Genomic DNA, 16551 nt, shown 5'->3' with positions numbered 1-16551 from the left:
AAGAAGGATTACACTGCCATGTATTTACATTCCACCTAAAACTGCTATTAAGGATCTTAACATTTTGGGAGAAATAATCAGCTTTCAGCAGGGAATATTACTTATAGTGGGGTCTGGAACTTGATTTGCAACAGTGAGGATGACCTACAAGGGAAAATATAACAAAAGAGGGTAGATTTTTGAAGAACTTCATGAAACTATTTGGTAGGGAAGACATGAATTCAGTAGTAGGTACTCAAAAAGAATGTACATAGTATTCCCCAAGGTACAATAAATGAACTAGACTACACAGAAATTAGAATTCACAGGAACTTATACATTTAATTGAAAGCTTTGACATATTCAATAACTATTTCAGATCACACACCGATAACCAAGATAAAAATACAAGGTAATGAAGTACCAATGAGACACTAGTGCCTCTCCACCTACCTGTTAAAAAGAGAGGAACTTAAGGAATGGGCAGTGGAAATTATTAAAGCATTAAATGGTGAGACAGAAACTTCTTCAGATGTTACAGCTAGTGAGTGGGATAAAATGAAAGTGGAGTTTAAAAATAGTAGAAATAACAGAATAATATGGTTAAGTAGTAACAAGAATTATTTAGAGGAGCTGACAAAGGTTAAAGAATAAAGGGAACTTCACAGAACAAGAAGAGGCACAACTGCAGAGTGCTAAAGAAAAGATAAGGGAGTACCTGAATAATATGCATAAAATTCTAAAGATTACTGTTAAGCAACTGTTTTATGACAACTCCAGAGCACAAAAACTTTTAGCCTGACTTAGGTAACAGAAAGTAGAAAGGGTTGTGCCAAACCTAGGAAGAAAAATAACCAGAGATCCTGTGGAGGTATTAAGAGATATTTTGGAACTTTTATAAATATTTGTATAAAGCAGAGGAATGTGGAAATCTAGAAAAAGAACAAAGGAAAATATTTATGGAAAACTTGGGTATGCCAAGGTTAAAGGTAGATGAGGCTCAACAATTAAAAGTTAGGACAGGAGGAAAGGAGATAAAAATGGTGACATATAATCAATAAGCAGGAAAGTCTCCAGGAGTAGATAGCATTCCATTGGATGTTTGGAAACTAGAAGGAAACAAAGTTATGAAGCTCTGGAAGATTTAAAGATGGCAACCCCCCCCCCCCCAAACCTAGCTTCATATAGACCAATTTCAATTTTAAACCATGCTTACAAAGTGTTTATGCCTATAACAGCTAAACGAATAGCAACAGTGCTACCAGAAATTGATTCATATGGATCAGTATGGTTTTGTAGAGAGGAGGCAAACATATGACATTACTAGAACAATGATGATCAAGAGGAAAGTAGAATTTAAGAAAATACTGCTGCTGTTTGTGGGTCTTGATGCAAAGAAAGCATTCAACAGAGGAAGTTGGGATTCTGAGTAGGGCATTAGAAGCATTTGCAATTTCTGATACAATAATAAGGTTAATTAGGAGGATATATGAGGGATTGGAGGTAAAAAAAATGAAAGTGGGAGGGTTCCGCTCTAATTAGTTGCACCTGAACAGAGGAACCAGGCAAGAGGTGTCCTCCTACCCCCTTTGTTACTTACATTAATCAAGAATTAGACATCTACAAACCCAAAATCAAAATAAGCTGCCTTCTCTATAACCCAACTACATCCCAGAACCAACTCCCCTTGGAAATAAAACCCCTCCAGTATAGCAAAAGTTTCAAATTAACCACAAGGAAATACCTGAAAACAAAGTGGTCTTGCCACTGTAGCCAACTGCCCTGAAACCACCATCCTTTCATCTATTTCACCACCACACTCTTAATATATCTCTAACACTATTCCCCTGCCTCTTCTACCTCTTCTCTTCCTCTATCTCCAACCACTCTTAATTCTTACAATCTCAAAACAACCTACCTGTCTAGTCTGTTTCCTATACTCTACCTCCCCTACATCTCCTACTAGCCATTCTTACATTCCTTTCTTGTTTCCAAACTCCTATACAACTAGATCCTACCCACTTTAAATAAGCATCTGCCTATTAACTAATTTTGCTCAAAGCAGCTTAAATAATATTGTAACTAGTCACATTTTCTTCTAATTATTTAAAACCTTGTTTGTAACAACTCACATACTTGTCAGCCAATTGTTAATACTCTGTATAATTGAATTGCCTGAGAAGCTTTTTTTTCTCTCCAGGCCTCTGCTTGGAGGATTGTATAGCTGATTGTTACTATGTTACTAAAATTTAATAAATTGTTTTCTAGTCCTGAGGAGCTTTTCTCCCCGGGTCTCTGCTGAAAATGAGCCAAAAGCTCAGCCAGACTAACCCGGTTAACAAATGTAAAATAAATAAATGATATATAGAACCACTGGCAAAAAAATAAGGGACTCAGAATTTCAAGGATAAAACTGACATAATAATCAAGAAAAGTTGTATTGGCAGACATTATTATTTAGTACCTGATAAAACCAGAAAAGGACACCTCAGTGTTGTGAAACATTCTCAGTTCAAGTCTTTTCAGGATATAAAATGAATGAAGACAAAACAAAGGCTATAACTATAAACTATGTATCCACACATGAATTTGTTCAGTAATACCCATATTTATGGGGACACGATAAAATGAAGTATTTTGCAGTATGTGTTAAAAGGATTCTGTTATGGCAGCTAAGGATATGTGGAAAGAGATGAAACAAAAGAAATTAGAAGCTCTTGTTTATGGATATGGATAGCAAAATACAAGCAGTGAAAATATTTTTAGTCCCTTTAGTTTTATATAGAGGTCAGTCATAATTTTATCAATCACAGAAGTTATGAGCAGTAATACAAGAGTTGAAAAAAATTATCTGTGGGGGGGGGAAAGGACAAGGGTTAAGTGGGACAAGTTGATACTTCCAAAAAAGGTGGTGGTTCATGATTGCCTGATTTTACATAGTTAAGGCTCACAAAAACAGAACGTTATAATTCTCAGTGGAAAAGGATAATGATGAAGAAGGGGGGAGACTGGAATTTTGGATGCAGATCCTTAAGGAGAACATCAGTCATCCAGAATATTATACTGAAATTAGCAGAAAAGATTTTAAGATTTAAGCCAACACAAGAAAGGAGATTCTGCTGATAGGAATGACTGCAATTAGGGGTACAGATAATAGGAAAGAGGGGCTGGAATTTACTGGTGAAAACTAGCTAAGGAACCAAGATATTGGGAGCAAATAACTAGAGAGGGAATAGTAACAGAATGGGAAGGGGTCAAGAAGACATTTGGACTGCAGGCTAGTGCCTTCCCTATCAGGGATTGCTATCAGAGTATAGCCAAAGAGAAAGGAATAAGAGAGAATCCTAGGTGAAAGACATGCTTCTGGTAGAGTTTTTGGCTGAATTTAGGAAAAAAGCTGCTGTTAATAAACAGATAATTAGAAAGACATACAAACATTATACAGTAAAAATAGGAATTAAAAGAGGAGGTTAGAAACGATTGAGAAAAGAGACTGGATAAGTAACTCACAAGGAAACAATGGGAGGATATATGTAAGGATTCCAGATATGCAACAAAGTCTAGAAGATTTAGGATTTTTGGTTGGAAGTGTAGTGTTTGTATATGTATTTTTATACCTTAGGTAGACTCCACAGAATTTTTCTTCAGGTAAATGGCAAATGTTGGAAGTGTGATTTGGAAGAAAGACGTAACTGGGAACATATGCTTTGGGAATGTATGAGTTGGCAGACTAAAAATTCCCCACAGAGTTTGCTTGTCAAAAATATTGGGTGAGCAAATGGGTATTAACTAAGGAAATTATTTTCTGAGCTGGAATACAGGATCTGAATTGCCTAATTACTTCAAAGCCTTATTAAATTTAATTCTGGTGGCTGCCAAAAAAGCAATTACTAGAAAATGGAAATCAAGTCAAAACCAACTATATCTGAAGTAATGAATGTTGGGGTCTTTAGAAAAAGATGAGTAAATTACATAAACAAAAAAAATAGAAATTACGGGAACAATACATGCAGAATAATGCCTTGGAGGATGAGTGAGGTTTAAGAGACAGTAGGAATTGAGCAACTTATGTACTGCTGGATTGATGAAAATTATATAAAAGATGGATGCAATGTACAATACTTGTAACTGTGAACATGTTAACTTGGTTTGTTTTCTGTTACATAAATGTATGTTTGCCTGTGTCTTAAGTGATACTTCAGAAAAGGTGTTAAGAACAACTTTCTGGGAAGATAAAGACCCTACTATCCCATGAATATTACAAATAATCTCTGAGGTCAGTGTATCATGAGGGAAGGGGATGTCATTATTTGCCGCAAATTGAGGTTTAAACCAAAAATTTACTGAATCATTCATGCTCTGCAAAATGTATGCACAGCAATCGAGTCCTATGCAATGTCTCCTACAATGCAGTGAGAGGTAGTGACCTGATAATATGCAACAAAAAGTACATTTGTGCAGTCAACTCCAGTGGCATAGTGGGATAACGCCCTGATTGCATTCCATGTGAACCAGAAACAAACAGCAGCTTGGGCAATTGACAGAGTTGGCACAGGAGAATGAGCATCCCTGAGGAAGGCTGGATAACACTGGCTACAGAATGCTCCAGTCCCTTTGCAGTAGGGGTTAGTATGGAAAGAGAGACCGTCCGGGAACAGGTGTTAGGTTCATCAAGCCACAGATGAGTGGTAGCCTAAACAGTAGGCATGTGGAATAGAGCCAGATCATAGTCACATGGAGTCCAAGACAGGGTAATGGACCATACCAATTGTGATGATGTGAGAAGTGCCAGCTGTGCCAAAAAGTGTACAGCAGTGCATGTTTAATGTGTGTCAGCATAGCTACCTGGAGTTTTGCAAAGAATTATATGTCATTTGAATACCAAACTGATTTGTACAGATGCTTGTATTAAAAATGTATTTGTAAAGTTGCTTGTATTAAAAATGTATCAACAGTGGGTCCTGCTGAACAGAAAAGAAATATATATGTATGTCAGACTGTACTGGTGTAATTGATTGTACATAATTTAACACAGGATACTGGAAGGGATGGGGTTAAGCTCAGCCCAGCTAACCTTAAGAAAAATAGCCTGAAATTAAATAACTTGGTTTAGGCCATGAAGATTTTATCTCACAGGTCTGAATGCAGAGATGCAATGTCTGTGAAAAGCCTTTCTGCAGGAAGAGTGGAAGTGGTGGAAATGTTTTACAGCTTCCAGATGCTGTAATAAGCCTTAGCAATGTTCTTGGTGTGTATTGTGACACATCTGTGACAGATCCTAGCTCAGCTTCTAGTGAAAGGGCAGTGTGGGAACCACACAGTCAGGTGACCAGATGTAATGTCATTCTGTTGCCAGAACTGAAATTGTATTTAAATACTAGTGAGACATATGATAGAAACACTCAGCACTCTGTCTTGGATCTGACAACAAAGACACTCCTCCACTTCATCTTGCCTTGCTTTAGTAAGTAACTAGGGAATAGTAATTCTTCAGTTGGGAAAATATAGTGAGAATAGCTTAATGTTTTTTCTTTACCTGTCCAAGTCTTTACATCTGTTTTTCCTTTTATTTATTAAATATAGCCATACCTTTCATTGCAGTTGGTCCTTTAGAAAATATTTAACATTTGAAAGCACTTGCATTTATTTACTGGCACTGCCGCTTCACATTCCTGAAAGTCTTGCTGCTTGGTTAAACATTAGCATTTGTATAAGTATTAATTTTACAGAGAGTAATTGGCTTTGAGGTGTTCTGGTGGCATTGTATCTACCTTATAGTCTAGGTGGAGGTGGCAGAGCAGGTAAGCTGTTCCAGCCTTTCCCAGGTCTGTGTGCGCACGTTAGTGTGTGCACGCGAAAATCAAATCTCAAAGTGTGTGTGTGTGTGTGTGTGTGTGTGTGTGTGTGTGTGTGTGTGTCAGCTACTTTGAATAGATACACTGAAATGACTGATTTCACAGACAGGGTGGTGCAGAACTTGGCTTGGAACACTAGACTAAGGCTCAACTCTATTGATGCGTCAGTGGGGAGATTTATATGGGGCCTGGACAGAAAGCCCAGCCCCAGGACTGGAGTGTGCATTCCCTGTGTGCTCTTAAGGGAAATTGTACTCTGCAGAGAGCTGCATCTGAAAATACCATGCATATCTATTTTTTTTTTTCTTAGTGAACGTTCCCCCACCAGTGTCAGTGGTGAGGACTGAGGCACCTTGATCACTGGCCCAGAAGAGGGACATCACATATTGGTGAAAAGCAGTGTGGATATTAATTGAACTTCTGTAGACTGTAAGCAGATGTCAAAGGTGTGTGTACTCTCAGCAGCCACACAGTAGACAGAGTTTCATTTTTCACAACAGTTTTATTGATTTTTGTTAGTTTAGTTCAGTCAGAGAAAGCAGGCAAAGATGGCAGCACAGGATTATGGCAAACTGACAGTGAACCAGTTGGCTAAGGTGTGCAAATCCAAAGGACTGGTGCATGCCAACCTGATTAAGTAGGAAATGATTTCAGCCTTAGTTGCAGCTGCAGCACAGACCAGCAACCATGAAGATAACCAGTCTGGCGAAGGGCATGTGCAACCCTCAAACAGGACAGTTCACCTTTTCCTCAGAGGATTTAAAACCCATCTGGAATTAGAGAGACTTGAACTGGAGGCAAAACATATGGAATTAGAATTGGCAGAGACACTGCGGCATTTGGAAGTTGAAGACATTAAGAGACTGCGGCATTTGGAGGCTGAAAGAAATGAGAAGCATCATCAACATGACAGAAACATGAAGGTAATGGGGAGGGAAATAACTAAAGCCTCAGAAGCAACAAAGATCAGTAATTTCTTCCACAATATACAAAGGTGATAGATATATTTGAAAGAGTATTCAGACGATATAATGTTGACCAAGGGCTCTGGGTACTGTTCCTGACTCCCTTACTCCATAGTAAAGCTTTAACCGCTGTTTCTAAATTGTTTGATACTGATTGTTTAAATTATGACAAGGTTAAAGAATGTTTACTGGAATGTTTTAACCTCTGAAGCTTACAGAAAACAGTTTTGTGAGCACAGATGCAAGGCAGATGAAAGTGTGTGTAACTATATTGCTGAGCTAAGCATTTATTTTCATAGGTGGGTGAGCAGGTGTGAGGTCACCACTTTTGAAAGGCTGTCAGACCTTTTGGTGAGGGAACAAGCCCTTAGCACTTTGCCGGAGGACATGAGAATCTGGTTGGCAGGCCGAGTGTAACTGCAGATGAGCTGGGGAGAAAAGTAGATCTCTACTTGGTCAAGCAGGCTACCACTGCACAAGAAGGAGATACCCAGTGCTGCACATAGATATGAGAGAATCCATGGTGGGCAGCCTAAACCACCCCAACAGAGTCCACCAGTAACAGGGGAAGCCACTAGTTCAGGTTCATGGCCAGGATCAAGGTTTAGATGTTTTAAATGTAATCAGAGGGGTCATGTAGCATACAAATGTCCACTGAAGCAGGGTGGAGAACAAAAGGTGGGGTAGCCAGCAAGTGAAAATAACAGTATGCCAGGGTAAGTTGCCTGGAGACAACAGGGGTACCAAACTTTCACCAAAGTTTGTATTCTATTTCACTGGATGGAGAACAGGCCACTTCCATGAGAGATAGAGCCTCTGACATAATCATTGCAGTGGTTAAAGAGGAGCAGTACTTGCTTGGGCAGTCCAGTCAGAGCTTTAGGAGAAACCACATTCCAAATACCTTTGGCCAGGGTTCACCTTGACTGGGAGGGTGGAAAAAGAAACAAGCAAGTAGTTGTGTTTGAGGATATAAAATACCACAACGAAGACCAGATAATCCACTTTAATAAAAGCAATCAATTTCTAATGCCTTGGCTTCCAAAATGCCTTCCAGGAGTAAAATGCAGTAAAAAAACAATTTCCTTGTATACAAAAAACATGTCCTTAAACAATTACAATTAACTAATCATTCAGTTAAATACAATCATATTAAATATTTCTAACAACATTCTGTAGTAGGCCCTTTAGGGAGCACTGTGGAATATTTTAAAATAAACAGCTTCTCAAGTTTCCCAGATTTAATGTCTCTCAAATGTTGTTCATAGTAAATTTAAGAGACCAAGTAATGTTATAGGTCAGGGGATCAGTAACTATGGAACTTTTCCTTGTAATAGGTGTATTAGTTGTAAGTATGCAATTAATACCTTTGAGTACATAAATGGTATACTTTTTAAAACTAGGGGAGAATTTAACTGTTTTCCCGAATGTGTAATATAAGCTATTAGATGTGAATGTGGTTTGTTTTATGTAGGGCAAACTAAGAGGGCTTTCAAAACCAGACTACAAAAACATTTCAGACACATTAAATCTGGGAAACTTGAAAGCCCTCTAGCCCATAATAGTGACCTTGATGGCTTAACAGCTTACTATATTGGAAAAGCTAGAATGTTCACCTACAAATGGGAATTTAATAAAAAAACTTTTGCGCAAAGAAACTCTATTTTAAAATATTCCACACTGACCCCTAGAGGGCTTAAAACAGAATGTTGTTGGAAATATTTAATATGATTGTATTTAATTGAATGATTAGTTAATTGTAATTGTTTAAGGGCATGTGTTTTGTATATAAGGACATTTTTTTTTTACTGCATTTTACTCCTGGAAGGCTTTTTGGAAGCGGAGGTGCTAGAGATTGATTGCTTTTATTAAACTAGATTATCTGGTCTTTGTTGTGGTATTTTACTCCTGCTGCTTGGTTTGTGGTTCGTGTTTGAGGATATTCCTGCAGATGTCTTGAAAGGGAATGATTTTGATAACGCGGTACCTTGTGTGCATGCATAGCCTGGGGGAAACCCAGACAGACCCCACACCCGAAGACAGAGCTGGTGACGTGGCTATTTCAGGGGGGAGCTACCTTGTAGCAGTGAACCTGAAGGTGAGCCACAGCTGCTGATAGATGCTGATGTTCCCTTGGACAAGGTGACTGCAAGGGCAGAGGTGAGTGGTAGTACCCAGGCTGACAGTGAGGTACCGCTGTCAGAAGATACCAGACTTCCTGTGGAAGGGGTTCTGGGAAGGGTCACAAAGGTAGAGTTGAAATAGGCTCAGCTCTTGGACCCTACACTACTAGGCTTGAGGGAGGTAGCTAAGGAGGCACCTGATTCTCAAGGAAAAGGGCAGTATGTATACTGGAACAAAGGGTTACTGTCTAGAGGGTGGACCCCTGACGGAGGGCTAGAGGGTGAGGTAAAACAGCAGTTGGTAACACCCAGAACTTACCATCTGGCACTTCTAGCCATAGCCCACAACATTCCTTTTGCAGGTCATAATGGCATAAAACATACTAAGAGCTGTATTATGCAGAACTTGTACTGGCCTGGGATTGCAAGGGATGTAACATGGTACTGCAGAACCTATGAACAGTGCCAAAACGTAGGCAAGGCAGGAGAGAAGGTCAAAGCTCCTTTGATATATTTGCCTATGATTGAGGAGCTGTTTCATCAGAGTGCAACTGTGGATATTGTGGGGCCTCTGAGTACCCCATGTTCCACAGAGAAGAAATACATCCTAATGGTAGTAGATTATGCTACTAGATGCCCTGAGGAGGTGGCTCTGTCCTCCATTGAGGCAGAGAAGGTAGCAAATGCTATGTTAGATATCTTCAGCAGGGCAGGTTTCCAGAGAGAAATGCTGACTGACAGAGGTGCCAAATTTCACGTCAGACCTGCTGGCTTGCCTGTGGGAGCACTGTGGGGTGAAGCACCTGAAGACTACCCCCTACCACCCCCAGACTAATGGTCCTGTGGAGAGGTTAAACTCTACACTAAAGATCATGTTAAGAGAATTTGCAGACAAGTTTAAGAGAGAGTGGAAAATATTTGCCCCATCTGCTGTTTGGATACATACAGGTACCCAGGAATCCACAAAACTGTACTATATTCATCGTGCATAGAGCTGCAGTAATCACAGATGGGTAGAATCCCAAAGCTACGCACAGGGTGGTAGGCACTAGGTGGAACTGGGATGAGCCAGAATGCCCTGCAACACAGCAGTGGCAAAGCCTACTCTAGTTTTGGAATATAAAGGCAGGTGATAGTGTTTTGTGAAGGTATGCACAGAACTCCAAGTGGCTGCCTCCAAAATATCTTTGGTAGGAACTCCTCTGAGGAAGGCTGTAGAGGTAGCTGTGGCCCTGGTGGAGTGGGATCTGATGCCTGTAGGGACAGATTTTCCATGATAGGAGTAACAAAACCGTATGCAGTGGCCTATCCATTTTGAAATTGTCTGTTTGGTAACTGGCTTCCCTTGAGCTCCTACAGCATAGGACACAAAAAGTTGTTCTGATTTCCTGAAAGGCTTTGTTCTGTCCAAATAATAACGTAGCTGTCTATGGATGTCTAAGGAGTGTAGCAGCCTTTCCCCTTTGTTTTGAGGATTGGGGTAAAAGGTAGGTAAGTGTATGGCTTGATTTAAAGCTACCCTGGATACCACTTTAGGCATAAATGACGGGTTGGTTCGAAGGGAAACCCTGTCCTGATGGAAGATGAGAAAGGGCTGCACAGCCATGAGGGCTTGTAGTTCCGAAACCCTACGAGCTGAGGTAATGGCCAGAAGGAAAACTGTTTTCCAGGACAAATATTGCAAATCTGTTGAGGCAGCTGGTTCAAAGGGAGGCAATGTTCATTTTTCTAGAATGTAATTAAGATCCCAGGCTGGCACTGGTTGTTTCCTTGGTGGTCTTATATTCTTAGCCCCTTGGAGGAACTGTCTTAAGAGTGGGTGAGAGAATACGGGTGGATCCGTGTTGAATTCTGCAGAAATGGCTGAGGCATGGATTTTTATGGAGGAAAATGAAAGTCCACTGTTCAGCATCTCAGCTAGATACTGTAATACCTGAGGCAAATTCAGTTTTCTAGGGTCCTGACCTTTTTTCTCATTACAAGAGCAAAACCGTTTCCATTTTGCAGAGTAAGCCTTTCTAGTAGATGGCCTTCTGGCCTCCAAAATGACATCCTGCACCTCTTTGGGGAGCAGGGTCTGTTGTGGTGTTAAGGAATTTTCCATGCAGCGAGATTGAGTGTTTTCAGCTGACTGTGAAGAGTTTTGTAGCTGTGCTGAGTCAGCAGAAGAGGCATTAGAGGTAGGGGCCAGGGAGGAGTATGTGTTAGGCTCCTCAGGAGTGGGTACCAGTGTTGTCTTGGCCAGTCTGGAGCAATCAGTATCATCTTTGGTCTGTCTGCTCTTGCTTTCAAGAGCACCTTGGGCAGAAGAGGCAGAGGTGGGAAAGCGTAAACTGTCCATGCTGTCCAACTGAATGAAAGGGCGCCCACTCTCCAGGCCTTTGGATGAAAGGTCCTTGAACAAAACTTTTCCAATTGATGATTCCTGTGGGAGGCGAAGAGATCTAGGTCTGGCCTCCCCCACGCTTGGATTATCTTTATAAACACTTGAGGATGCAACTTCCATTCGTGTGGATCTGTCATATTTCTGCTTAGATTGTCTGCTAGCATGTTTTCCAAGCCTGGCAAGTACTGTGCTTGAAGTTCGATTTGCCATTCCAGAGCCAAGTTCCAAAGTGTCATGGCTAGTCTGCACAGGGGGTATGAATGTGTTCCTCCTTGTTTATGTACCACATTACTGTGGTGTTGTCTGTTCTTATCAATAATTGTCCTGGATGCAGGAGGTCCTTGAAAGCTGTAATTGCATTTATCACTGCTAGCATTTCTATTTGATTGATGTGAAGGTGCTTTTCCTTTTGGGACCATTTGCCCAGAATGCACCTGTCTGTCATGTGCGCCCCCCAGGCGTAATCTGAGGCGTCTGTTGTGACGACTTGATTTGCTTGAGGCTTGCAGAATGGGAGACCTGTGTTTGTTTGACATGCTTGGGCCCACCATAGAAATTCCTTTTGCAAACATGGAATTATTGGTATTATTGTTTCCAAACTGTGTCTGTGTTGAGACCATAAGTTTTTTAGGTACCATTGAAGTTTCCTCATATGCAACTTTGCACATGGGATTAAAAGAATGCAAGATGCCATGAAGCCCAGAGCCTGCAGGATTTTCCTTGCAGTAAGCCTGGTACAATTTGCTAGTGTTTTGAAGCACTGAGTTAGTTTCCCCTGTTTTTCTGGCGTAAGATAGGCCATCTGGGTGTTTGTGTCCAAGTTGGCACCCAGGAAAGTTATTTTCTGAGATGGTGTTAGCCTGGATTTCTCTTTGTTGATTGTGTATCCCAGAGAATTCAGTAACCGTGTTGCATAAGCCAGATGTTCCAGAAGTATGTGCTTGCTGTCCGCTTGGATCAGGCAGTCGTCCAAATAAGGGTAAATTTGTATCCCTTGAAGTCTGCAGTAGGCAATTACTGATGCCAGGCATTTCGGGAATACTCTGGGCGCAGTAGATAAGCCAAAGGGCAATGCAGAGAATTGACAGTGGATTGAACCTGCAAGAAATCTGAGGTATCTTCTGCAGCTTTGTCTGATTGGGACATGCAGGTATGCCTCCTTGAGGTCCAATGTTACCAGCCAAAACTCCTTGCCCAGCATGGGAAGAAGCTGCTGTAATGTGAGCATCTTGAATTTTGGTACGAGTAAGAATGTGTTTAGGATGGATAAGTCCAAAATGGGTCTCCAGTCGGTTCCTTTCCTTGGTACCAGAAATAGCCTGGAATAAAAACCTTGACCTTGTTCGTGAGTAGGTACCTCTTGAATAGCTTTCATGTCTATGAGCTTTGAAATTTGTAGTTGTGCCTCTGCCCTTTGATTGTATGGCAGGTTTGGCATGCCTCTCATTTTTGGGAGAGTGTGAAAATGAAATCTGTAGCCTCTGTTTATAACGTCCAGGATCCATTTGTCTGTTGTGACAATATGCCAATTTCTTGTAAATAATGCCAGCTTTCCTCCCAAGGGTGCTGACAGCTGAGACTTGCTTGGCATGGAAAGGAGGAAGTCATTGGGTTTGTTTCCTGTATTGTTGTGCACTGTCTTCGCCACCTCTTGGTGCTGGAGTTTGCCATTGCCTGCCTCTATATGATCCTTGTGATTGCCCTCTGCCCCTTGTGCGCCTGTATCTACCTCTTTGGGGCTTGTCCGTGGCTGGAAAGGACCAGTTTTTTGAAGGCCAATTTCTGCTAAAATGTGGTGGTTGAACCTGTAGAACCTGTAGAAAAGCTTTGACAGTTTGCATAGATTTGGCTTTTTCTTCCATTTTCCGTAGTATCTCCTCAGCATTAGTACCAAATAGCACATCCTTTTGTAAAGGAGCATCTAGTAGTTTAGCTTTCACATGATCAGGCAAGATTTGTTCCCTAAGCCATGCATACTGATCCTGTAACAGCAGCTCTACTTGAGGCCTCTAGAGCATCATAGCCACATTGTAAGGTGCGTTTACCCACTTGTTCTGCACTATGCATCATATCCTGCAACTCCTTCAAATCTGGTTGTTCAGGTTGAGACATTTTATTTCTTAATTGTGATAACAGAAACTGCTGATATTTAAGCATATGAAACTGACAATTTAAGGCCCTCATGGCTAGGGTGGCCGAGGTATATACCTTTTTTCCCCCGCCTTTCTAAGGATCTTGACTCTCTTTCGGAAGGTAGTGTATTCTTAGCAGTAGAGGCCTTCATTCCCTGGGGGCCTTGAGAAATGGTTTCAGGGTCAGCATAATGGCTTTTGTAAAGAAATTGGTGAGAGTTAGGAACTCTGTAGTACCTATCAGGCTTGACTGGGGCAGGCAGCAGGGAATCCGGATTGAGGCAAGCCTCTGAATAAACATCATCAAGTACGTCCAAGACAGGAGGTATCGCCAGAAGTCTGTGTTGAGGTAACAAAAGAAATTCCCTAAGTCTTTTCTTGGAATCAGAAAAGTCTTGGCCTTCCCAATGGAAGTGTTTCCTCAAGGTGTGCAAGGTTTCCCCAAAAGAAAAATCCTCAGGAGGAGATACAGAAGGAATGGACTGCTCTGCATCAGAATCTTCAAAAGGGGAGTAAGAGTGTTCCTCTACATCAGAATGTTCTGAAAAAATGGAGCCCTGATCAGAAGAGGGAGAATCTTCCTCCACTCTGGGTCTCTTGTCTGGAGGGGGTTGGGAACCCCTGATAAGAGTAATTAAATCCTCAGCCATTTTAAGCATCTGCTTTTTAGGCAATGGGCCTGGGGATGGGCCCTGTGCAACAGGCCTCTTGGGATGCCTGGCTGATTTGGACTTAGTAAAGGCCTTAATGGAAAAGGAAGATGAGGGTCTAAAGACACCATGGGTGGAAGTGGACCTGTCCACATTAGGAGGCTCAACGCTCACAGTGGCTTTGGTGGCTGTAGTCTGTGTATGGGCCGAGGTACCTGCGGTCTCGGTTACAGAAGACACCGCCAAAGAAGTGTCGTCGGTAGTCAGAGACTGCATAGGCGTCTCGCTGAGAACCGGACCACGTGTAGCCGGTTTTGGCGTGGTGTCGGTGGGGACCACGGACCTCGCGTGTCGGTCCTTTTCCTTGCGTTTTTTGGACAAAACGTTAGTCGGAGTCTCCGACGACATTTTATAATCAAAGGCTTTACCAAAAAAGTGTTGGGCGAACTCCGCCCGACGCTTAATAGTGCGTTTATTGAAAGTAGCGCAAAAGCGACAGCCCGAGATGTCGTGGTCTGGGCCTAAACAAGGTATGCAGAGGGAATGGAAATCCTTATGCGGTATTTGCTTCCCACAAGAAATACAATTGTTAACTTTTTCTGACATCGGTCTGAGGCAAGAAAAGTTTCTAACGGGTACTTAGCTTTAATGAAGACTTCGGTTTCCAATTTTTCGTAAATTCAGGAGCTGGTCGACCGGCACTTGCGAACTGCTTCTGCTTCGGGCACCGCGTGGCAAAAAAGACTGAAGAAAATGGCATCGGCTGTGTCTTATATACCCCTGCCTCACTGACGTCAGGAAAGAAAGCGACAGCAACCGACGCCGGACCTAGACTTTGGAATTCGGCCGACCGAGGACCCGCCTGACGGCAGAAAACCCATCTGTGATTACTGCAGCTGTATGCATGATGAATATCTGCTAGGCAGGAGGCAGGGGCACAAACTGTACTATGTTAACATGACGAAGCCTTACCATGATGTGGGGGGGCCCTTGTGCTCAATATCTACAGTGGGTGGCAGGAGTCTGCGGGGGATCTGGTGACGGATCTCCTCAGTGAGGCTTGGACTGACACCTCAGTGGAAGGGGTATCAGTGTCCCAGTGGCTATCCTCTACCCAGGTTCCAGAAATCTGAGCAGTGTTACAGGAGTTTGGAGACATGTTCACTGGGAAACCTGGGTGCACCCACCCAGTGCAGCACCATGTGGATACCCCAAAGACCTAGGTTCATAGGTCCATAGTTTAGTACTAAGCTAATTGCCCTTGCAAGCCATTTTAAGCCTAGCCAATTATCTTGTGTGAGACACAACCCCTGTGCCTTGTGTTTGTAAGGTAAACACCTTAGCCATTAAGCCACCTATCGAGCAGGTCCCTTACAGGGTGCCTGAGTGAGTCAGACAGACTCTGAGGGAGGAGATGCAGGAAATGTTAGAACTGGGAGTAATCCAGGAGTCCAGCAGTCCCTGGGCCTCCCCAGCTTTGCTGGTACCAAAGAAGGATGGCAGCACCAGGTTCTGTGTGGACTACAGAAAACTAAACAGTCACACAGAGTCAGATGCCTACCCCATGCCTAGGGCAGTTATAGCCTTAGAGCAGATAGGTGCGGCTAAGTATATGAACACTACTGATCTGACCAAGGGCTACTGGCAGGTGTCCTCGACTCCCACTGCTAGAGGGAAGTCAGCTTTTGAGACTCCTTTCTGATTAAATGAGTTCATGAATATTCCCTTGGTATGAAAAATGCCCCAGCAACCTTCCAGAAGCTGGTATCCTAACAGGAGATTATGCTCTTGCTTACCTGGACAATATTGCCATCTACAGCCATTCCTGGCAAGAACACCTTCAGCATGTCTGGGAGGTCCTGGGCAGGCTGCAAAGGGCAGGGTTGACCATTAAGCCCAGAAAACATCCGGTAGGTATGGCAGAGGTTTCCTACCTGGGACATAGAGTGGGAAGTGGTAAGATCAGGCCAGAACCTGCCAAAGTGGAAGCTATTCAGGCTTAGCCTGCCCCTGTTACCAAAAAGCAGGTGAGGGCATTCTCGGGGACATGTAGGGTATTAGAGAAAGTTAATTCCCAAATATGGTACAATAGCTTCTCTCCTCACAGACTGGAGGAGAAAAAACTCGCCAAATAGGATAGTGTAGACCCCAGCCTGCAAGCAGGCATTCCAAAAGCTTAAAGGGGCTTTGGGAGGACCCTCTGTGTTAGCCAGTCCAGATTATAGCACGTGCAGGTGAATTCTTTAAATGATTGGGTGGGGGCTATACTCAACCAGGTGTCCTCAGAAGGAGAACACCCTGTTGTATAGCTCAGCTGTAGACTCCAACCCAGGGAGGAATGCTATGCAGCTGTAGAAAAAGAATGTTTAGCCATAGTATGGGAACTGCAAAAACTTCAGCCCTATCTTTATGGAAGGAATTTCTCTGTGGATACAGAGCACAATACCTTAACATGGCTACA

The 16551-nt window shown here is 42.3% G+C and overlaps 1 protein-coding gene across 1 annotated transcript in view; it reads right to left on the bottom strand.

Annotated features, from left to right (window-relative positions):
- PLXNB1 (plexin B1) overlaps window positions 1-16551 on the bottom strand; it is a 3809096-nt gene that overhangs the window by 10626 nt on the left and 3781919 nt on the right. The window lies entirely within an intron of this gene.

Source organism: Protopterus annectens, chromosome 7.part0 (assembly GCF_019279795.1).
Source record: "Protopterus annectens isolate FY-2018-M chromosome 7.part0, PAN1.0, whole genome shotgun sequence".
Taxonomy (NCBI): Eukaryota; Metazoa; Chordata; order Ceratodontiformes; family Protopteridae; genus Protopterus; species Protopterus annectens.
This window is presented reverse-complemented; position numbering and strand designations above follow the sequence as displayed.